The sequence below is a fragment of the Chamaea fasciata genome, unplaced genomic scaffold, assembly GCF_029207755.1.
Source record: "Chamaea fasciata isolate MVZ Bird 193981 ecotype frontalis unplaced genomic scaffold, bChaFas1.0.hap1 SCAF_4, whole genome shotgun sequence".
Taxonomy (NCBI): domain Eukaryota; kingdom Metazoa; phylum Chordata; class Aves; order Passeriformes; family Sylviidae; genus Chamaea; species Chamaea fasciata.
The window spans coordinates 45,402,177-45,424,681 of record NW_027094089.1 but is presented as its reverse complement, the minus strand read 5'-3'; the positions used below and the strand labels follow the sequence as shown (position 1 = coordinate 45,424,681).

General features: G+C 45.3%; 1 long non-coding RNA gene across 2 annotated transcripts in view; it reads right to left on the bottom strand.

Annotated features, from left to right (window-relative positions):
* The window catches only part of LOC136288897 (uncharacterized), a 36,797-nt gene extending 23,400 nt beyond the window's left edge, over positions 1-13,397 (bottom strand). Inside the window, exons 1-3 of one of the 2 annotated variants that reach the window (XR_010720637.1) lie at positions 13,193-13,397; positions 9,007-9,191; positions 791-899 (exon numbers count right to left, since the gene is read on the bottom strand). This is a non-coding gene — a long non-coding RNA (uncharacterized lncRNA). Of the gene's footprint in view, positions 1-790; positions 900-4,782; positions 7,296-9,006; positions 9,192-13,192 lie in introns of those variants that run through there. The other variant, XR_010720636.1, reaches the window with a different exon arrangement.
* Between the last annotated feature and the right edge of the window lie 9,108 nt (positions 13,398-22,505).

The window sequence follows — 22,505 nt, the reverse complement described above, 5'->3', positions numbered from 1 at the left end:
ACGCAGCCTTTGACTTCAGTCCATGGAAAAAAGCTTCTAACACTGAGAGAAGAATTACAAGTCACAAAGATGTGACAGACAGTAGTGTAGTGTGTCACAGGGTGGAAAATTTTGTAGTTTTAGGATTCTTAGTATGTAGGTGCATGGGGAACGGATGGAGAATTTAGGGTGTTGCCCTGAGTTCTTCCTTCTTCTCCCCTGGCCTCCATCTTCTGGTGACGGTGGCACAAAGTAGTTTAAGGAGATTGGATCAGAGTAGACTTGACCCCTTTAGTATAGGTATTAGGCATTGGCACATAATTGTAAATAAGATACACAGTTATCTGTACAAAAGGCAGCGACCTCCCATCTCGGGGGGAGTCGTCCTGTGTCTGAGCAGCTGTGAACATCTCAGCCGGGCACAGAGAAAATTGTAAGATAAGAAAATAATAAACAACGCGAGAAACCAAAGAGAAAAAGACCTTGAAGACTCCACTTTTTTCTCGCGTCTGGCTTGGGGCCTTCAGAGGGCAAAAAAGGCTCACTCGAACCACCACCTGAATCTCGGGAAAAGAAAACCAACACTGAGAATTGGGGTCCCTGGGTGGGCACTTCAGTGGAGAAGAAACCCGAGAATTGGCATCCCTGGGTGGGCATTTCAGTGGAGAAGAAACCCCGAGAAGATTCCAATCAGCTGGGACACCTCTGAATTTCCAAAGCTGTTCAAAAATCACTGAGAGAGGCCTCATAGGAACATCAGCCAGTTCTTAGAGTACTATTGGATGGATCCCATTATGCACCATAGACTTACAGGGATTCAGCTGGAGCAGCAGATCCCACAGTGGTTCAAGGTTGGCCAGGAGTTCATCTTTCAGCCATGGTCCTCCAGCTCAGGCCACTGCAGTTCCCAGAGTCTGTCACTGGTGTTGAAGAAAAAAGCAAAGAAATAATTAAACTGCCCTGTCTGTGTCCAGGTTTACAACATGACCATCCTCATCCTGTAATGGGTTGATGTAATTTCTGTACTGACTTTTCCTATTAATATATTTGAAAAAACTGTTTTTATTGTTCTCCCCAGTTGAGAGCTATTGACTAGCTACAACTTCAGTTGAGCTTTGGTTTCATGAATTTTATTCTTACAGTAGCAAAAAAATCTCCGTATTCCTCCCATGTCACCTGGCCTTGCTTCCACTGGCCATACACCTGCTGGTTTTGCCATAGCTTCACAAGAAGATCCCTATTCTGGCAAGCTGGCCTTCTGCATTGACTTCTTGACTTCCGGCATTTGGGAATTGCCACTCCTATGCCCTTAGGTGGTGATGTTTGAAAAGTGAGCAGCACTGATGGACCTGTGCACAGGCAAGAACATTGTCCCAGGGGACTTTACTCACTAGTGCCATGAGCAGCCTAAAGTTTGTTCTCCTCAAGCCCAGAGCTGACGCTTTGCTGGCACTTCCTGACAACAACTGGATGCACTGTGAAGGGTCTATGACTACCCATCCTGGCACACCTCTCTCAGGACTCATCTCAGCAGGTTTGCTTATCCTAGTGATGGCATATCTCTGGAACTGGGCCAAAGCTTCTGCTTCCTCTTCCTTGTTCCTCATGCTGTGTGTGTTGGTATAGAAGGGTTTCAGGTGTGGTTCATTGCAGCTGTCACCTTGTGGAGCCAATTGAAGCATCTCACCAGCATTTTGTCCCTCAAATTTTGGTGCACCAGTCTGCTGCATATCACTGGCAAAACTGTTTCTTTTCCCATTCCCCCTTCCAATATAGTTTAAAGGTCTAACAATCAGCACTGCTAATGTCTGTAAAAAAGGGTTTTCCCCTTCTGAGAAAGGTGCACCCCATCAACTGTTGATGCACTGTTGTAGATCACTCCACGATCAAAACACTGAACAGTCCTTCATTTAGGATAAGCTTAGCAACAGACAAGACATCAGTGTGTTTTCAGCATCGTTTTCACTCTGAATCCAAAACAGAGCACTGCAGAAGTTATTGAGGAGAAAATTAACTCTATCCCAGCTGAATCCAGGACAGCCCCCCAGGGAGGAAGCTTTGGCTTTGCAAGTTACTTTATCCCACACCTCTATTTCTTCCAGAAGATTCTGCCCCATGGCATGGTGCCTACTTTCAGAGACTAAGCTTGCTGCATGTCAAAGCCCTGACTTCATCCTCCCCTACAGCAGGGGAGGGCTACTCACATACAAGCAGCAGTAAGAACAGTCCTGCAGGGGGGCTTGTCATGGACAGGCAGCTGTTAGCCTGTGCTTCTGGATCTTTCATCTGTGGCTGTGGACTTTGCTATCATTACCGAACCATTTAGCCAAGCCTGCCATCAGATCCTTACAAATATCCCATTCAACAGCTGTCCTGCACTCTGGGGCTTGCCAGTTCCTCTAGTCATGACAAAAGACCGGCACCTGATGTGTTAACAACTGTGGTCTGCGGCCTTTTTTTCAGGCAAGTCATTGTTAGCTACAGGCATCTTTTCTCCATTTATGGTGAGCTGAGAGAGTCTTTATCCTCTCCCCACCTTGTCAGCTGCTGACATCTGCCTTTTGCAAGACTGCTTTCTGCTCTCAATGTTCACCTGTGCAGGGAACAGAAAAGCAGGGTGATGCTTTCATGAAGATGCTTCCACAGATATAAGGAGGATTTTCAGCCCTTGCAGAAGTGGACATCTGCATTTATTATTTATCTAACACTGGCCTTGGAAATGAAGCACTCCCAGCAGTTCAAATGGCACAGAGTTTATCTCTGTGTTTCTTCCAGGAGGCAGGACTTACAGTCTGATCTGAACACCTAGGGGCAGAAGTGTCTGGTTACAGGTATCAGGCAAAACCATTAGAGCACTCCAGAAGCAATGCAGGTGTGATGAATCTTGCATGAGCATATTTGCTCTTTGCCCATAACCCTCTGCAGTTTCAGGAGGGAGGAATTTTTAGTTGAGGACAAAATGTGAAGTGAGAAAATCCTTATGCATCGAAGGCAAGTACAGATCATGAATCCAAACTACATAAAGGTGAAAAACTATCTTTCGACATAAAGTGAGACTAAAATAGGTAATATTTATAAAGCTTGCAGGAGTAAATTCTTGGTGAAATTATGAGACCATGATCAGCCTGAGCAAGGCAGAATTTTATTTCACCTGTTGTGATATCAAACAATCACAAAGTGAAATTATTGTCATATCAGACCAACACTATGTTAGTCTGAGCATTTTCTGCACCCAGGAACACACAGCCCCTCTTCTGGACTGTGGGAAGTCTTCCTCCAAAATCCACACTTGATCAGACAACGTATTTGCACAACTATCCTTCCACTCCTCAACTTACAACCACATTCGATACAAGGCCATTCCTTAGATAAACTTGACCCATCCATTGGCTATTTTTATAAAATCTTGAATATTAAATGGGAGCCATTGTGAAATGCAGCCAAACCTGCAGCTGGGGTAACTCTGGACAAGGGTGTGTGGACCACATGTAGAAGGCAGAGAGACGACTGCAATGGCTGTGTATGGCGTAAAACTGTCTTGTCAGGCTACTCTGGACCACTGGGATTTCCTACAGGCTTTTCTTGAGATTCTCTTCCACAAGGAGATCCTCTTCCTTATGCAATAATCCCTGGGTTTGGTTTTTTTTTTTCCCCAGCTGGATAGACTTCACTGTATCAGTATCAGGCATAACCTTGTGTTACTCCAGAGAAATATTTATTTTCTCCTCTGCCTCTCTAACCCACAGTTCTCATTGATTTTTTTTTCTACCTTTTTTTTCCACTTCTGGGCAAACAGCAGCATACCTGATTCTGCTGATTTGCTCTTCCACTACTGTATTTCCATGCTAACTTTTTTGTGTGATGTTGTTTGAAGGCAGCATACATCTGTTTCTTGCTGGCTGTATCGCCCAGATCACACTTAAAAGATTTTGGCTCTCTTTTTAATGGTATTTTCCTTACTAAAGTAATACTATTTTAAATAAGAAAAGCCATACCAGAAGCCTGAGTATTATGAACCTAGACCATGTGCAAGTTATCAACAGCTGATTAAGACCTTGCTGTTTCTGACATTGAGCACAGGAATGAAAAATGTTTATTGCCAACATTTGTGTGGAATCAGTGAATATAAGTCAGACTGCTGTGAATGTTAAGAGAACACACGCCGCCTGTGACAAGAATGTCCTTGTGTAATGTCCTTTTATTACAGGCCAAGCTAATAACATATTATCCCATGTTTCTATCAGCTAAATGCATGCACACAAATCCTTGCCTTCCATCTGTTGGTCTCCATGAAAATTTATGGAGACAGGACAGGACACTGCTGAGGATCACTGCTCCCCCTGCATTCCATACCTTTTCCCACCATTCTTACCTCACACAGAACCCCTCCATCCATCCACTCCCCTTAATGTCACCTCCTTTTTCTCCTCTACCTTCTTCTGCATCTTGTTTCGGAAACAGGGCTGAGGGCCTGCAAGAGCAGTGCTCAAGATGTGAGTCATACAAGTGATATTTGTGCTTGGTACTACCAGGCTCCTGGGGACACAGGAGTGTCTGGCCCCAAACACACCTCACAGACAAGGCCCAACCTCTGCACCAGCCCTGGACAGCTCAGGGCACTGAGCAACTTCTGTTTATTTTGCCCTGTCTCTCTCCCTGATGCATACCATCATCACAGTTTTGCAACTGGCTGCAGATCCAGCAGCAGTGCTGTGGGGAGATGAACAGGGGCTCTGAAACTCGTGTGTATTTCTTTTGAGTGGGTGCTCTGGAACCCTGTTGCTGCCATTATGTTGTATGACCATCTGCTCCTCCCTCCACTAGTTCTCTGAGCCTTGTTCACCCACATCTGAGGGTCAGAAGATGGGAAAAAAACAAGACAAATAGGTGTTTGGGGTTTTTTATTGCTGGGCTGTCTCTCTGTAAGTATTGCTCCAGCATGTAATGAAATAGGAAATCTGTTGAACTCTTTAGGAAACTCTTCAGGAAATCTGCTTTACTCTTTATTTTTCCCACAGTGGGGGTTTTCAGCATCTTATTTGGTTGTGAGAAAAAAGTCCTTCTTTAATACAAAAATAGATGATGGCAAGTCCACATACAGAGAGCTGCAACAGTCAGCACACAGCAGTGTTGAAAACAGGAAATTCAGCATCCTTTTAAGCAGGTGAAACATTTTTAAACAATCTGAAAATATGTGCAAATCCTATTTCCTCTTTTCTCCAGATGATTAACTTCTCACCATGGATAATGAGTTTCCCTACAATTTCTGGTAGAGATGCCTTTTTCCCTTACTTAAGTAGCACTCTTTGTGGATTGCCATGTTCCCTTTGCTTTGGTGATGCAACTCAGTGGATGAGCAATTACTTCTTGGCACGGCACAGGAAAGACTCACCTGGTAAAGGATTTACCTGATGCAGTCTAGTTGACTTAATGGAAAAAGGAATTGCTGCACTTTGACAACACCTCTTCCTCCTCACTGTATTTTTTTCTCAGCACCAGAATTTTGCAGACACCTCTGGGCAGCTCTGTACTGGCTTGACACCTCCCTGGAATGACTCAATGCAAGGCTCAGTACCATGGGTGTGGGACGATGCAGCCTGGCAGAATTAGGGAAGGTGCTGTCACCCATCTTCAATTCTTGGTGTGTCTGCAGCTCAATAAATAGTCTGTTTTGCTTCCAAGAGCATGCTACCAAATAAAGATTGGCAGCTTGAAGAACTCTCCAAGAAAAGCAGCAAAAGTTAATCCTTTTTGATCTCTGAGTTAGCCATGATGTTGAACAAATTTCCAGGCGGGCCCCCTGGTGTATTTGTAGGATGAGGAAGCCTGGAGGTCAGCAGTCTCTCTTAGCACCAAAAGATCAGGACTGTTACTGGTGGCACAGCTCAAGTAGCATCACCCATCTGAAACAGTAACATTGAGGCCCCAGGCTGACCTAATTTCAACTCTTCTGGGACATTGCTAGTGCTTAGATGATTTCCTCTGGTTATTGGACTGCAGGAAGCTAAGTAGCAGGAAACATCCATGCCATGCCTTGAAGGCACACAGCACTCAGCTGTAGGACAATTCTGTGCTTTCATACTCGACCCCAGATGTCAGCAACCATTTTTAGTGTGTCTTGGGTTTGTGCCCTGTGCAAGACAAAATTTGGCCAGCTGATCTGTCCACACATGGGAAGCTTATGTCATTGCAGTGATGTGTAGGCAGAGAAGTAGGATGGTAGGGGAAAAAAGTGGATTGGTGTGAAGAGGGTTTTGGCTGTTTGCAGGGCTGCAGCTGACCAGGGCAGAGATGGGTACAAAGTGGCTTTTAGCAACCTCCTGTGCCCATCCCTGCAGCTTCTCTGCAGCAAGATCTGAAGCCATTGTGTGTCTGGCCTGTACAACAGCATTTCTTCTGGGGGCAACACCCATGCATCCTTCCCCAACACACCAACCATTTGAGAAGCAGTACCATGAGCAAGTTTCCATGTGAAAGCGTGATATCTCAGTGCCTGTCCTTCAGCCCTGAATATCCTGGGAGTTAGCCTCCTGTTTCCCTCAGCTCTGCTTATTGGAGGGCTCCCTTCCTCAAGCAACCTGCAAGCTCTGGTTCTGTCCTGTGCTAGGAGAGAAACCTCTCACTTGCACAAACACAGCTTGTACAAGCAGTCCTTATGAAAAAATGTGGCAGACTCAGGTTTAGAGGTTTGAGTAGGAATGTCAGTAAAATTGCTTGATTAAAAAAGCTGCCTAAACCAATCCTGAAAGCCTCACTGTGCTTTAGTTTAGTTCTTTTGTCTGGAAAATATTTCTTAACATCTACTTAGAGATGCTGAAGTTCACATTTTTTGCAGATTTTTTCCATTTTGGTTAGACTTCACCATTTGTGGTTTTATGTACTGGAGGCTGAAGAGCAGTGTGGTGTAGGAGGGAAGAGTGCGGAAGTGATTTTAAGCAGCAAGGCAGAAATTTGGTGATGTTGCAGCGTTCTCAATGGCTCCAGGCATATCATCATGTGTTGTCTACTACTTCTGCATCCTCTTGTTTGTGTCCAGGGGACACATTAGAGCTGTGTGTTCCAGCTGTGCAGTGTTTTTTCAGTGGGATGCCTTCACCAGTGCAAGTCTGAATGACCATAATTAGTATTTGTACTTTGATTAGTCACTGAGGATATTTTTCAGCTCTTTTCTGCTCCAGCTTGGGCTTTGTGCTGGTGTGGCCCTTGTGGGCTGCAAAAGGATAAAAGTCACAGAACAGTTTTGGCAGGCTACCAGCTAAAGGCCTTGTGATTAAAATCATGTCAAAGGCAGCAGCTGAAGTCAGTCAGTAGTAGTTCTGCTGAAGCAGGAAGATCATATGACAGAGGGAGGGAGAGAGAGAGAAAAAAAAAAGAAATAAGAAAAAACAGTTACATCGAAACTCTTGTCCAAGTAAGGGAATTTTCCTGCCTGTCTCTGTTTCACTCCTTCTCCACCTTTCCTGTTGCACAAATATTGAACTTTTGTCCCTTCCTTAAAGCAGACTTCGGGGGTTTTTTTCCAGCAAAGCTACCAAGATTTTTACGATGTGATTACCTTGTAGGCTATTGTCCTGGGGTCACAAACCAGGTGGTGTCCAAACCAGGACAGCTATTCATCCCAAGTCATCTTCCCTACTGACAGGTGTTTTGAAGAAGTTTTCCATAGAAACTTTGTACTATAGCTAAAGTGTCTTTTTCCAAGTAATTCCAAAACAGCAGCACCCTGGCAGACATTGTGTCAGGGCTGTGCAATAACTACCACACGGGAACAGTGTCATGTGAGCACTGCCGTTTCATCACTTACATAGCTATTTCCTTGCCAGTAAGAAGACCCCTGGCCTGCTCCTTTACTACCGTGAAGTACAACCTTCAAACAAACACATGCTCAGCTGGAGATCAGGCTGGGAGGAGTCAGAGCTTGGGGCTCATTTAGTCTCTGTACATTACAGGAGAGAGGGGAAAAATGCACCAGACTCTGAAAAGTCAGATGGAGGTTTGATTCTGCCTCCATTAGTCAGTTCTGAGGTGTTGTCCTTCTTTCCCAACCAAGATACCAGAAGGTTTGGATGTGTGAGTAGGGGTTGCTCTCATAAAACACATCCTAGAAAAGGACATGCAGCGCTCCTGGCATGCCTGTGCCTCTTCTCACAGCCTGCTTCTTTGCTAGCACAATGGCACCAAGTGTTTACCTGATGGCCTGCACTTGTCTTTGTTCAAGTACTTTTTATGGAAACACCTTTTAACCCCCCAAGTGCCTTTTGAACAATTGACAGAATCCTATTGCTGGGCTCCCTATTGAGTGCAGTGATACTGGTGAACTAAAACCACAGTTGGAGACAGAAGCTTTGGCCAAGAGGAACTTCAGTGTTGACTTCACGCATGAAGTACTGCCAGGAACACAGTACGTCTTAGAAGCTACCATTTGGAAAAATAAGTACTAGACCATGTGATCCTATTGTGGAAACACTGTGTTACTGTAGCTTAAAAACAAGAAGCTTGGAACAAAATAGAAGACGAATTTCTGCAGAGATGTCAATCCTGCCTTTGATTCAGAATGGTTGGAAGTGTTGGAGGAAGGGAAGGGAAGGGAAGGGAAGGGAAGGGAAGGGAAGGGAAGGGAAGGGAAGGGAAGGGAAGGGAAGGGAAGGGAAGGGAAGGGAAGGGAAGGGAAGGGAAGGGAAGGGAAGGGAAGGGAAGGGAAGGGAAGGGAAGGGAAGGGAAGGGAAGGGAAGGGAAGGGAAGGGAAGGGAAGGGAAGGGAAGGGAAGGGAAGGGAAGGGAAGGGAAGGGAAGGGAAGGGAAGGGAATATATTGTCCACCACTCTAGAGAATCTAACTCTAGCAAACCCACGTGTGTTGCAGTTACTAAATAGCGGCTAGTTTCTGTTTGCTCTTTTTCCAAACACCTGGTACACAATCCCCTTGGTCGGTACCCTCCTTTACAATGAGCTACCCAGATCTGATTACAGTAAACACACTTGAAATGAACAAAGGCAAAACATTCACACTCTGGTTCAATGCAACTTACCTGCTCCCGTCAATTCATTCATGGTTACGTTGTAATCTGATCCTGAGGTCTCCAGGAGATGAGGAAACTTTCCACTCTGGAGTGTGGTTTTTTTTGTTTGGTTTTTTTTTTTTTTTTTTATGTTCCACCTTCTTCACTCTTGATGCGTGGGTCCAGCATTTTTTCAGCGGTTCTGATTGCTGTATCTGTAGTGAGAAGGACAGTAAAAGGACCTTCCCAATGAGGTGACAGAGGGAGTTCCCTCCAAGTCCTAACCAGGACTTCATCTTCCGGTTTTATCCTGTGGATAGCAAATCCCAAGGGAGCACTTTGGGGAATCAGTCCCCTTTTCCGAAGGTCCTACAAATTCTTAGTTATTGTGATTAAATACGGTTGAATTTGGGTATCCTCTATCTGAGGATGCCCTACAGGCATTCCATGCTTATATGGCATCCCATAAAGCATTTCAAATGGTGACAATCCTGTATCAGAGCGGGGCATGGTTCTAATGTTTAAGAGAGCTCTATAATCAATTTTGAAAGCTGTGCCTTTAAAGTCTGGTTTATTCTTTTTACCTGTCCTGAACATTGAGGATGCCGTGGGGTGTGAAACTGCCATCGAATGCCTAAGGCTTCTGCCATTTGTTTGATAATTTTGGAAGTTAAATGTATCCCCTGATCAGAATCGATGTTATCAACTATCCCATAGCGAGGGATAATTTCTTCCAATAGTGCTTTTGACACTACTTGAACTGTGGCCCTTGTCTTGGGGAAGGCTTCCACCCAGTGGGTCAATTTGTCTACGATTACTAACAGAAATTTGTACCTCCTCACCTTAGGTAAATCAGTGAAATCGACCTGAATCCTTTCAAACGGGCGATAGGCAACTGGACGGCTTCCTAAAGCTGTTTGTCTGGATCTGGCTCGTTTTACTTTCTGGCAGATCACACACCCGTATACCTCTTGTTTTGCTAATTCGTAGATCCCTTTACAACCGAAAAACTTTAAAAATTGTTCTGCTAGGGCTTGTGCCCCCAATGTGTTTGCTGGTGTAACCTTTTTAGAATTTTTCTGGTGTATTCCTTAGATACCAATTCCCTTCCATCAGGCAATTTCCATTTCCCTTCCTCTAGCTTACCTCCTATTTTCTTGAATCCTTCAATCTCTTTTTCGGAAGGTTGTGGGGGATATTCTGGGATCCCTTCTTTCTCTACCTCGGCTATACTTACTGTAAGTAAGGCAGCTCTTTTTGCCTCCATGTCAGCCAGGTTGTTTCCTCTGACCTGGAATTGCATACCCACCTGGTGTCCTTTAACATGGACGATTGAGATTGCTTCTGGTTCTCTGATAGCTTCTAGGATCTGTCTTATTATTTCTCCATGTATCAATCCTCGCCCTCAAGTATTGATCAAACCTCTTTCTTCCCAAATTCTTCTGAAAGTATGGACCACCCCATATGAATATTTTGAATCAGTGTAAACCATGCCTCCTTTTCCTTTTAATCTTTTGAATGCTTTGAGCAGAGCATATAATTCGCATGCTTGAGCAGACCAATTAGAATTTAGAGATCCCGATTCCACCACCCCTCCAGATCTGCCATCTATTATGGCATATCCTGATTTTCGTTTTCCCTCAACCATCCTAGATGATCCATCTATAAACCATTTTCCCCCTTCTTCTAATTCTTCTTCTCCCAGATCTGGTCTTACCTTTGTTTGTAGCTCTACCATTTCGATGCAGTTGTGTGAGTTACCTTCCAATGCTTCCCTGTACAAAAACTGGGCTGGATTCTGAGCAGTCATTGTTCTCAGCTCCAAGCCATGGGAGTGCACCAGGATAGCCCCATATTTCAGGAGCCTGGCATCTGTAAGCCACTTGTCTGCTTTTTGTTGCAGAATGCTCCTCACAGTATGTGGTGTATAAACAGTCAGGGGGGGCCCAAAAGTTACCTTCTTGGCTTCTTCCACAAGCAAGGCTACTGCTACAATAGCTTGCAAACATGTGGGCCACCCCCTGCTTACCGGGTCCAGAAGCTTAGAAACATATCCTACTGGCTTCTTGGTCCCAGCCCAGTCCTGGGTTAGGACACCATGGGCAGTGTGATTACTGACATCTACAAACAATTGAAACTATCTTTTTACATTGGGCAAACTTAACACCGGGGCAGTGGTTAAAGCCTCCTTTAATTTTTCAAATTGTACTTCATCTTGTTCAGTCCATTTTACCCTATCAGTGTTTAATCTTTCATATAGAAACTTCACCTTTTCACTGTATCCTTCAATCCATTGTCTACAGTAGCCTAGAAGTCCCAGTAACTGCCTAATTTCTCTTTTGGTGCTTTGAGAGGGCAAAGCAATGATTCCAGCTATTCTTTCAGGATCTAATTTCTTTTTCCCCTTTGATATCCAGTGTCCCAAGTACTCTACCTCAGATTCCGTGAATTGAAGTTTTGCCTTTGACACCTTTAATCCCTTTTCCCCTAGGAAGTTTAGCAATGAGATAGTGCATTGTCTTACCTCATTCTCCCTGGGGCCAACCACCAGTAAGTCATCAACACACTGTAACAATTTTGTTCCTCCTACAGGCTGAAATTGACTTAGTAACTGTTCCAGAGCCTGACCAAAGAGGAGTTTACAAATCCCTAAGGTAAAGAAATCTAAGTTGCTGTTTTCTATTTGTCTCAGGGTCCTCCCATTGAAAGGCAAAATAGTCTGGACTTTCCTCAGCCAGAGGACAGGACCAAAAAGCATCCTTTAAATCTATGACACTATACCACACATCCTCAGGAGAGACCCTGTTTAAAAGGATATAGGGGTTGGCCACTACGGGAAACCTTGTTTTTGTTCTCTCATTCACTGCCCCGAGGTCCCCGGTAATTCCCATCTGTTTTCTTTAACTACCAGGATGGGCGTATTGTGCCTTGACATACAAGGCTTCAAGGTTCCCTTGTTAATTAGGCCATTTACTACTTGTTTCAATCCCCTCCTCCCTTCCAAAGGTATAGGGTACTGTTTAACCCTTGTGGGTTCTTCAGGTCTTTTTATTTCAATGGAAATTGGTTCAATATCCAGCCTCCCCTTGAGAATACCAAACCTTTTGATCAATCTGCTCCTCGTCCTGTGCAGTAAGCTTATATAAGCTCACCACCAACTGTGAGTCCCTCACAGTCAAATTAATTCCCAGAGCAATGATCATGTCTCTTCCCAACAAATTGTAATCAGCTTCCTCTACCAGAAGCGAGTCTCCCACACAGGTTTTATTCTCAGATTCCATTTTTACATTTTTAATCAGGGGTACCTTGAACGGATCTCCTTTAGCACCTATGACTAACATTTTTTCTTGACTTTTATCACAACCTGGGGTCAATTCCTGCACAGTACTTCGTTCTGCCCCTGTGTCTACTAAAAATGTTATTATTTTTTTCTGGGGACCTACCTTTAACTTTACCAAGGGCTCATTCGATGTCTTGGTCCCCAAAATGAAAAGTCCCTGACACCCCTAATCTTCTTGAAAAACCTTTTCATCCTTTATTCTTTTTCTGCAATCCTTCTTTAGGTGCTCCTTCTTATTGCAGTAAAAACATTCAGGGGGCTCCCTTTTTGACTTCGAATCCTTATCTGAAGGATTTGTGGTTTTTCTCTGCGTTGTTCTTACCTTATCTCGGTAACGTTTTTGGTTTTGCACCTCCTTTACAGCTGCTACCAATAGCTTAGCCTGTACCTTTTGGTTTTCTTCATCCCTCCTCATGTATATCTTTTGGGCTTCCCTTAGTAATTCCTGCAATGTTTTCTCCTGCCAATTATCCATTTTCTCCAATTTCCTCCTTCTGTCTCCCCAAGATTTTGCAACGAATTGTGATTTAACAACACTTCCCCGATAGGGGAATTGGGATCCGTTCCGGAATAAACCTTCCTCGGTCTGAGAACTCCATTCCGGACTTTGGTAAGGCCATTTCAGGTTTCCGGGAGTACCCTGGGGGTTGCTGCGATCCCAGGCTCATCCCAGTCTCGGATCCCTGCTTGTCGGATCATGTCCCTTTCCTCGGGGTTAAACAGTGATCTTAAAATGGACATAAGATTCTCAAAAGTATAAATGCTACCTCCCAGAAAATCATCTAATCTTTCAGCCACCCCAAACAGATCATCCAACAGCCTGCCCATTTCCTTCTTGAAAGCCCTTATATCTCTGGTATTAATTGGAACACTTACGAATCAAATAATTCCTGGGGCTGTGGGCACTTCCCTTAAAGGAAAGAGATAGTGCTTTTCTTCCTCATTCTCCCTCCTCTCCTCGCTTGCTTGCTTCACCTTTCATGGGGTTCTGCTTGCTGGGGGAAAATCCACCGGGGCCGGTTTCTGGGCCCCCGTGGGTTGTGTGGCTGGTGGGGGAGGTAAAAGCGGCTGAGGGGTTATCAGAGATTGTGCCAAGGGAGGTGATACTTCCGATGGTTGCGAGGTAAACAAAGGGGGGGTTCGAGGAGGCTTGTGGGAATTGTAGTCCCAGAGCCTGCCTATGTTGTGCCTCTAGGGTTTGAGGAGGCAGCGCCGGGGGTTTTGGTGTGACCTCCAGGGTCGTGAGAAGAGGTGTCCGATTAGATGTGTCAGGAGGTAGGGGCAAAAGTGGGGGAGGCAATACAGGTATTGTTTTAGAGTCCTGTGGTGTAAGGTATGCAAGGTTTTTGGTCCGATCCTGCGACCGGGACGCTTGTTGACGGACCTTGCGCCGGCTCGGGCTAAGTCAAAGGTCGCAGAGGTGCTGAGGGGGTCGCCTGAGCCGGTACAGGCGGCAGCGTGGGTATCAAGTATGGAGGTGGGAGATAGTCGAGGGGGGGTCCCATGTGTCACTTGGAGCCGAGACTCCCTTTTTAGACCTTATAGCAAACAATCCTGTCCTAGATCCTGCCCATAATTTTTGCATATTCCTTTTTCTCATGGTCCTGCGGTTCTTTATTAGCTACATAGTTACATAAAGCCCTGCAGATCCATTTTTCAAATGTGCCAAACATGGGCCAAATTACTTGATTCCTTACTTCTTTCCTTCCCCAAACCTCCATGCAATAATAAATTATTCTTTCCTTTGACTTACCTTTTCTCTTAGAACAATCTTCCCAATGTTCTAACATCCACCCCCAGTGGGCTTTTCCCGTGGGATCTCGAGAGACTTACTCTCCTGCTCTAAAACAGTTTCTTTCTGAAACTTACACTTTTTCTGTCCCATTTTCCAAGGGCAGTGTACCTTTTCAGAGATGTTTTCTTAGCTTTTCACTAAGAGCCGATTTCCTCTCCAAGGTGTTTCCACACACACCGGGTCCCACTTTTTGAGCTGGTTTACTTGCCCTTTCAGTGAGCTGAACTGAGGGCTTTTTCCACCAGCGATGGTCCTCCCCCTTGTGTCCTGGGCTCTTACCAAGCCCGTAGCCAAAAGGTTTACCAATTTCCCGAACTCAAAGGAACATAACCTTCCCTTTTAGCTTTCCTGTGATCGGTCCCCTGGATTCCCCTTGAATCCAGGTTTTCTGAGCAAAATGAGTTTTCCCAATTCGCTTCCCTGTTTGCTGACCAAGTCCCTCGTGGGAGATTGGAAATGCAGCGCGCAGGTCCACACTTGGTTTGTGACAAAGTCATGTCTCACTCACTCACCCAATCACACTCACTCAAGCCGCAATACTTACAGCTATTTTCTTGCATGGAGTCTTCATGCATGGAGAATTTTACGAGTGAAAGTTTTAGCCACGGCTCCGAAGGACCTTCCCTGGTCCTTCCCGAGTTCCCTGATATTTCTGGATCCAGAAACTTATTTTTTCGTGGCGTTCAGCCTAAATTTGTTCATGATACAATAGGTACCACAGGGTTTCCCGTTTTGCGGGGGCCGCTGAAAAAAATCAGCAGAGGTGCCTTCCCACGCAAAGGGGTTCCTTAGCACCGATATTGTGTCCGAGTCATGGCACCAATTTGTTATAAATGATCAGAGGCATTTTCCAAAATCAAAGATTTATTTAACAAATTTGAAAAGCAATTTCAGGAAACACCACGATAAACTCGGACAACATCGATCGAATATTGGGTGGACAGTCCGGGAGCAGCAAAGGGTGCGTCTCCAGAGTACTGCCCACAAATTCGGGGTCTCAGGGTAGGTGTTTTATACCATTTTTCTACCCTGAGGCATAAACAGGACGGTAACAAAGAACCCGAAGAACATGACATCATGTACATAACATAATCATGGAAATGTCTGGTATCCCACAAGGGGTATCTGAAAGAGTTTCCTGAGAAATTGAAAAGATGTCTGAATGAAAAGTCTCCGAATCTTCTGTCAGAAGGTTTCTGCCGCCCTCCACCCAGACTGGTATTGGATCTCCTGATGAACTGTGAAGATGTGGTCAGCCCATGATTAATGGGTCATTTCCCGGTTATCTCTCTGGCAGATGTCGTAGTAACACCTTTGGACTGTGAAAAGACTGTGGTATGCAAAGAGATGCCCTGGAACTGTTTCCAGGATTTCAGGGCTTTTACATTCCACTGCAAAGTTTAATACACACAATTTTAATCCATGAATTTAATACTATGTATCTATTACAATTTATTACAATGTGGTCTGTCAGTAAATCTTCTTCTTGGTTATATATTTTTATTGAAGTGATTCACAAGCAGGTAGATGATTCATGTCAGTTGTGGGCATGACTCAAAGGAAACAGAAATGGTTTCAAGCAAAAAGATAGAGAGGCTTACAAGCTTAGCAACAGTGCCACTTTCCAGACTTATTTGGTCAGAGGTTAACTTGCATCAGGTTTTTGACTGCAGCAGAAAATCTTTGGGGTAGCTAATGTCCCCTCATGTTTTAAAGCACACATGCTTTATAGCAACCAGTCTAAACAGGACTAAATATTTAGAAGTCAATAACCCAGATTATCAGCAATAACTCAGGCAAGCAAATGTTTCTGCCTGTAATATTTCTGATCTTCCTACCTGTATGGTTTTTCTCAGTATTGTTATGTGCCAGATTTTAACTTCCTATTTGTAAGGCATGCAATACAAAACAGATTATAAGGCCAAAAGTTTGAGATTTTGCGAGGCCAAAAAATGTAAATTATTTTGTTGACAGAAAATACCTGGTCTTTCCAAAATGGTTTACTGATTTGTTCAAGACCCCTTTTCTTGAGTCCCAATTCATCATTGTGAAGAGATTTTTTGAAATTGTAAAGGACAGAAAAAGAAAAAAGAGAGTAACTGTGAGAGAACCAAGAGGATACACCACAGGGTTTAGCACACATTTCTGTCTCCTCCTCTTTCTGTTTTTGCACTTACTTGCTTTGCTTGCTTCCCACACACACCTCTGTAATAGATATACTGTATTAAATTCGTGTATCAAAAATTGTGTGTATTAAACTTTGCAGTGGAATGTAAAAACCCTGAAATCCTGGAAACAGTTCCAGGGCATCTCTTTACATTCCACAATCTTTTCACAGTCCAAAGGTGTTACCTCGACATCTGCCAGAGAGATAACCAGGAAATGACCCATTAATCATGGGCTGACCACATCTTCACAGCTCATCAGGAGATCCAATACCAGTCTGGGTGGAGGGCAGCAGGAACCTTCCAACAGAAGATTCGGAGACTTTTCATTCAGACATCTTTTCAATTTCTCAGGAAACTCTTTCAGATATCCCTTGTGGACCCCAGACATTTCCATGATTATGTTATGTACATGATGTCATGTTCTTCGGGTTCTTTGTTACCGTCCTGTTTATGCCTCAGGGTAGAAAAATGGTATAAAACACCTACCCTGAGACCCCGAATTTGTGGGCAGTACTCTGGAGACGCACCCTTTGCTGCTCCCGGACTGTCCACCCAATATTCGATCGATGTTGTCCGAGTTTATCGTGGTGTTTCCTGAAATTGCTTTTCAAATTTGTTAAATAAATCTTTGATTTTGGAAAATGCCTCTGATCATTTATAACACCTCCTTTCACAAACATGAGTTCCAGGATAAGAACAAGAGATTTTTTTTTATTAGGTTGTGCTTGAAAACTGGGTTGGGAGGGAAAGATCAGGCTTTTTCTTCATAAATACAAACATAAAACACCTGATTTATCCTGGTGAAAACAGAAGTTGAAAGAACAAGAAGGCTTGGGAGAAAATGGGTAGTAACCTTCATGATTACTTGACCTATTTAATGTACATACTTCAGTGCTTTCTGGAGCTTCCTGGCTTCTTCCCCATCACTTCTCTTCTGTAAGCATCATTTCCTGGATGGACACAACAGGGAGCAGGGTCTGGACAGGGTGGAAGGCTGAATTTGCTAACCTGGGAAGGAGAAAAAAGGGGGAAGGTGTGGTAGAAGCAATGCCAAGGTCCCTTGGATCCCTTTGTACTGCCAGCTGGGCAGACACCCCTCCATGGCACTCTTGTCTTGCCCCCAGTGATGCTCCTGGGACCAAGGCAGTAAAGAGGACAGTTTTCAGGTGACAGATGTGGAAGAGGGGATGCAGCATCTCAGAGCACACAGGTCTCCTCATCATCAGAAAGGTGGAATACCCTCTCTGCCACAGGGCCTGGACTAGCCCACATATTTTAATTTTCCTTCTGAGGACACCAGTCCAGGCTCTGTTGTGTGAAAAAGAGCTGGTAAGTGTTCAGAGCTCAACACAGTTATCCCTATTGAAGGTTTAGTGGCTACCAGAACAAGAGAGCAAATATGACACAGGCCAAACAATGCCAGCCTGACCCCAAATGTTCTCTGCAGCACACAGCCAGGGCCCCCAGGGCTGCCAGGACACTCAAGTCCTCTGTTTCTCCAGCATCTGTTCAGCTCAAGCATTTATGCAGCACAGCTGCTTTTGCTTTCTCAGGCAGAGATGTGGTATGCATCCTTATTGCTCTTTCTTGCCTGTAAATGAAGTGCTGTGGAGAACCAAAAGAACAATACAGCTGGAAGCCTTGTCCCATGGCTGTGTCTGTGAGGAGGTGCCCAGCAAGCTTGGATACATGTGGTGGGGGCATAGGCAACTTCCTGGTTCAGTCCCTGGGCACGCTGACTCCAGCTGGCCTCTTTGCCTACCTGGCATGCCCCTGGTGGCCATGCCTACTTGTGGCAAAGCAGCCGTCCTTCCTCTGCCTTCTCTGCACAGATTTCTCACAGAGCACACCTTTCCCCTGTCCCTGCAAGCCATCAGGGTATCCTCCTGCAATGCAGGGATCAGTGAAAGACCAAGATCTGTGAAGGGCAATGACTTTGCAATTGGTTAGACCCACTTGAGGCAGTTCAGTTTCAGGTAGATTTCAGCTCTGTGATAAAAACCCCACAGACTTCTACACAGCTTGTCTTTTGCTGGAGATAGTACAGTGTTGGGAGTTAGGTTTGTTCCTTCTTTCTCTAAAGAATTTTTTCCCCATAAGTTACCAAGGAAACCAAGTGTTGGATACTTGAGAGTACCTAACCGATACAAAGAGGTGGACAAAGTGGGAAGGGAGAGATAATGCAAGTAAAAGACAGAGCTTAAAGCAGCTGCGGGCTCTTCTTTTTCCAGTGTTCAGAGAAAGAGAGAACGGCTGTTGCTGGCTGGAAGAGTTTCACTGTGACCAAAGAGATCCAGTCCTGAAAAATCTACTATCACCGGTTCGGCCTGAATCCTGAGTTTTCTCTGCTACCCACGGGAGCTGGGCCGGCCCTGCCTCGCCTTCGGCTTCTTCGGCGCTGCTCCTCTTGCTACAGTGTGACCCTGCACCCCCTGCGCTGCCAGGCCATCCTGCCCCTGCCTGCTGGGACATCCTGCCATCCCAGCTACCAGCCCGGGACTTTTCCACTGTTTCAGCTTGGTGCTCTGAGGATCCTGCAGGGACACCGAAACCAAACTGCCCTGGGTTTTGTGAAACAAAGCCCTCAAGGTTCTTGGTACTGTTTTCATTTGTTATTAATGCTGTAGTTGTTTGGTGGGTTTTTTTTGTGTTTGTTTGCTTTGTAATACATACTAGTAAAGAACTGCTATTCCTATTTCCCAAATCTTTGCCTAAGAGCCTCTGATTGTAATTTATAATTGAAAAAGAAAAAAAAAAGGGTAGAGGGGGAGGTTTACACTCTCCATTCCAAAGAAAACTGCAGTGTGGTTTTTTTTTTATTACCTGGCAGATACCTGTCTTCCCAAACCAAGACAGATTTTGGTGCCCTATGTGGGGCTTGAGGGCACTGAGAAAAGAAAAGGGAAGAGAAATAGTGGTTCTTAACTAACCTAGTACTTTCTTTTGTGTGCCTTGGATATTAAAACCTCATTAGGCAGCATCATTTGGTCTATCTTGCCCTGGTTTGGATGGCATGTGGTTGTCACTGTATTCCTTCTATTTGCAGGCCCTTATCTAAACATGGGCCCTATAACTAAGGCATCCAGTTTATTTTATGGCTTAATAAGGTGAAGAACTCATGGATTTTTAAGTTCCTCTGGAAAGCAGGCGCATGGATTCAGGGCTATCGTACACTAACTGTGTGTTTTTGGAGTTACTTTAACAATGGTACCTACTGTGAGGAAATTACACCAGGGGAGTTTTTTTCCCAACCTTTTACCCACCTCTTTAGGTCTGCCCCACCAGTTTTTGAAAGGTTTAAGTCCTCTCTGAATGCTAATGATATCATACAATGGCTAGTGCTGCTAATAAGCATATTCTATTTAGCATTCAGAGATAAGGGAAGATTGACCTGGATAACCACCCTGATACCTACCCCACAGAATAGGGATGATACTCCAGAGCCTGACTCTGTCCTGCAGCCTGCCTCAGAAAAGACCCACCCGGATTGGGTTGAGGTTCTGGTAAAAGAGATGCATGAGATGGGCCAGATGCTGAAGGAGTACATTTCCCCAGCTCATGAAAAACCCTCCCCCTGCCCCGAGAAGGCAGAGACTGATGGTGCAGCAGTGGAACCCACAGACGTTACAACTGTCCAGGTTCCAGCTGAACCACAAGGGCAGCCACAGCCAGCAGCATCCGCCCCTGTGGAAACAAGGAAGTGTAAAGTGAAATCGTCAGATCCTGGTATTAAGGATAAGAAAGGAGGGTCCTCACAATCCACAGAAGAGCCACAGGTTGAGATCATCACTGAGTCCCTGTCGTATGAAAGTCTACGTAATCTGCAAAAAGCTATTGTACGACGAGGACGTGAGGCTTATACAGCCTGGCTACTTCGAGTCTGGGACCTTATGGGTACAGGCGTACAACTAGATAGTGCTGAAGCAAGGAATTTGGGATCCTTGACCCAGGTATAAATCAGGTATTTGTAAGAGAGCAAAGGCCCCTTTCCCTTTGGGAACGACTTCTAATGAGTGTGAGAGAGAGATTTGTCCACAGAGACAGAATGCAAGAGCACAACAATAGAATGCGATTTAAGACCCTTGAGGAAGGAATCCAACAGTTGAGAGAAGTGGCAGTATTGAAAGTACTTTTTGGGAGGACCAGACAGCATGATAATGACCCTGACACGGTTAGATGCACAGGGCACATGTTGTGCAATCTGGCAACTCATGGACCATCCCAATACGCCACATTCATCGCAACAATTAATGCCGAGGATAACCAAGAGACAGTGGGTTCTGTTGCCAACAAGCTCAGAAATTATGAAAGTATAATCAGTGGCCCAATGCAGGCTCATGTCTCTGCGGTGGTGAAGGAGCTCAAAGAGGAGATGAGGGAAATGAGAGAGGAGATGAGAAGGAACAGTTCCCATGTAGCACCGGTGCGAATCACAGGTCCCAGAATCAGAGCCCAACATTCCCCAGTGAGAGAGAGAGGGTACACCCCTCGAGCTGACCTGTGGTTTTATCTGCGGGACCATGGGGAGGACATGGGAGTGTGGCATGAGAAACCCACTTCTGTCCTGGCAGCACGGGTACGTGAGCTCAAAGAGTGAAACACTAACAGAGGGAGTTCCACTAGAATGAAGGTAGCCTCAGCCTCCCATGAGCAAGCTGCCAGGTATTACGGAGGTAGGAATGCTGTGTCATATTCCCTTGAAGGAACCTCTACCATGTATGTCCAAGAAGGGAATAATAACCAGTGCTAGAGGGGCCCTGCCTCTAGCCAGGAAGAGGCACGGGAAAATCGGGGTTTTTGGACTGTGTGGATTTGATGGCCTGGCACATCAGAGCCACAAAAATATGAAGCTTTGGTAGATACTGGGTTGCAGTGTACTCTAATGCCATCAGGACATGTGGGGGCAGAACCGATTTCCATTGCCGGGGTGACGGGGGGATCACAGGAATTGACTTTTGTTGAAGCCAAGGTGAGCCTGATCATGAAAGAATGGCAGAAACTTCTGATTGTGACCGGCCCAGAGGCTCCATGTATTCTGGGCATAGACTTCCTCAGGAATGGCTATTATAAAGACCCTAAAAGACTCAGATGGGCTTTTAGAATAGCTGCCGTGGAGACAGAGAACATTAAGCAGTTGAACACCTTGCCGAGACTATCAGAGAACCCATCTGCAGTGGGACTCCTGAAGGTAGAAGAACAACAAGTACCTGTTGCCACCTTGATGGTGCACCGTCGGCAGTATCGGACAAATCGAGATGCCGTGATCCCCATCCACAAGATGATCCGTGAGCTGGAAAGCCAAAGGGTGGTCAGCAAAACCCACTCACCCTTCAACAGCCCCATCTGGCCTGTGCGCAAGTCTGATGGAGAATGGAGACAGACTATAGACTATCGTGCATTGAATGAAGTGACTCCACCGCTGAGCGCTGCTGTGCCGGACATGCTGGAACTCCAGTACGAGCTAAAGTCCAAGGCAGTGAGGTGGTATGCCACTATTGACATTGCCAATGCATTTTTCTCCCTTCCTCTAGCTGCAGAATGCAGGCCTCAGTTTGCTTTCACCTGGAGGGGCGTGTAGTACACCTGGAACCGGCTGCCCCAAGAGTAGAAACACAGCCCCACCATCTGCCATGGGCTGATCCAAGCTGCAGTGGAAAAGGGTGAGGCTCCAAAACATCTACAGTACATTAATGACATCATTGTAAGAAAGAAGACTGCAGCTGAAGTGTTTGAGAAAGAAAAAAGATCATCCAGATTCTCCTGGAAGCCAGTTTTGCCATCAAAAAAAGCAAAGTCAAGGGACCTGCTCGAGAGATCCAGTTCCTGGGAGTAAAGTGGCAAAATGAACGGCGGCAGATTCCCACTGAGGTCATCAACAAGATCACAGCAATGTCTCCACCGACCAGCAAAAAGGAAACACAAGCTTTCCTAAAAGCCATAGGTTTTTGGAAGATGCACATTCCTGAATACAGTCAGATCGTGAGCCCTCTCTACCTGGTTACCCGCAAGAAGGAGAGTTTCCACTGGGACCCTGAACAGCAACACACCTTTGCCCAGATCAAGCAGGAGATTGCTCATGCAGTAGCCCTTGGTCCAGTCAGGACGGGACTAGATGTGAAGAATGCCCTTTACTCTGCAGCCGGGAACAACGGTTTGTCCTAGAGCCTTTGGCAGAGGGTGCCTGGGGAGACCTGAGGCCGACCACTGAGATTCTGGAGTCGAAGTT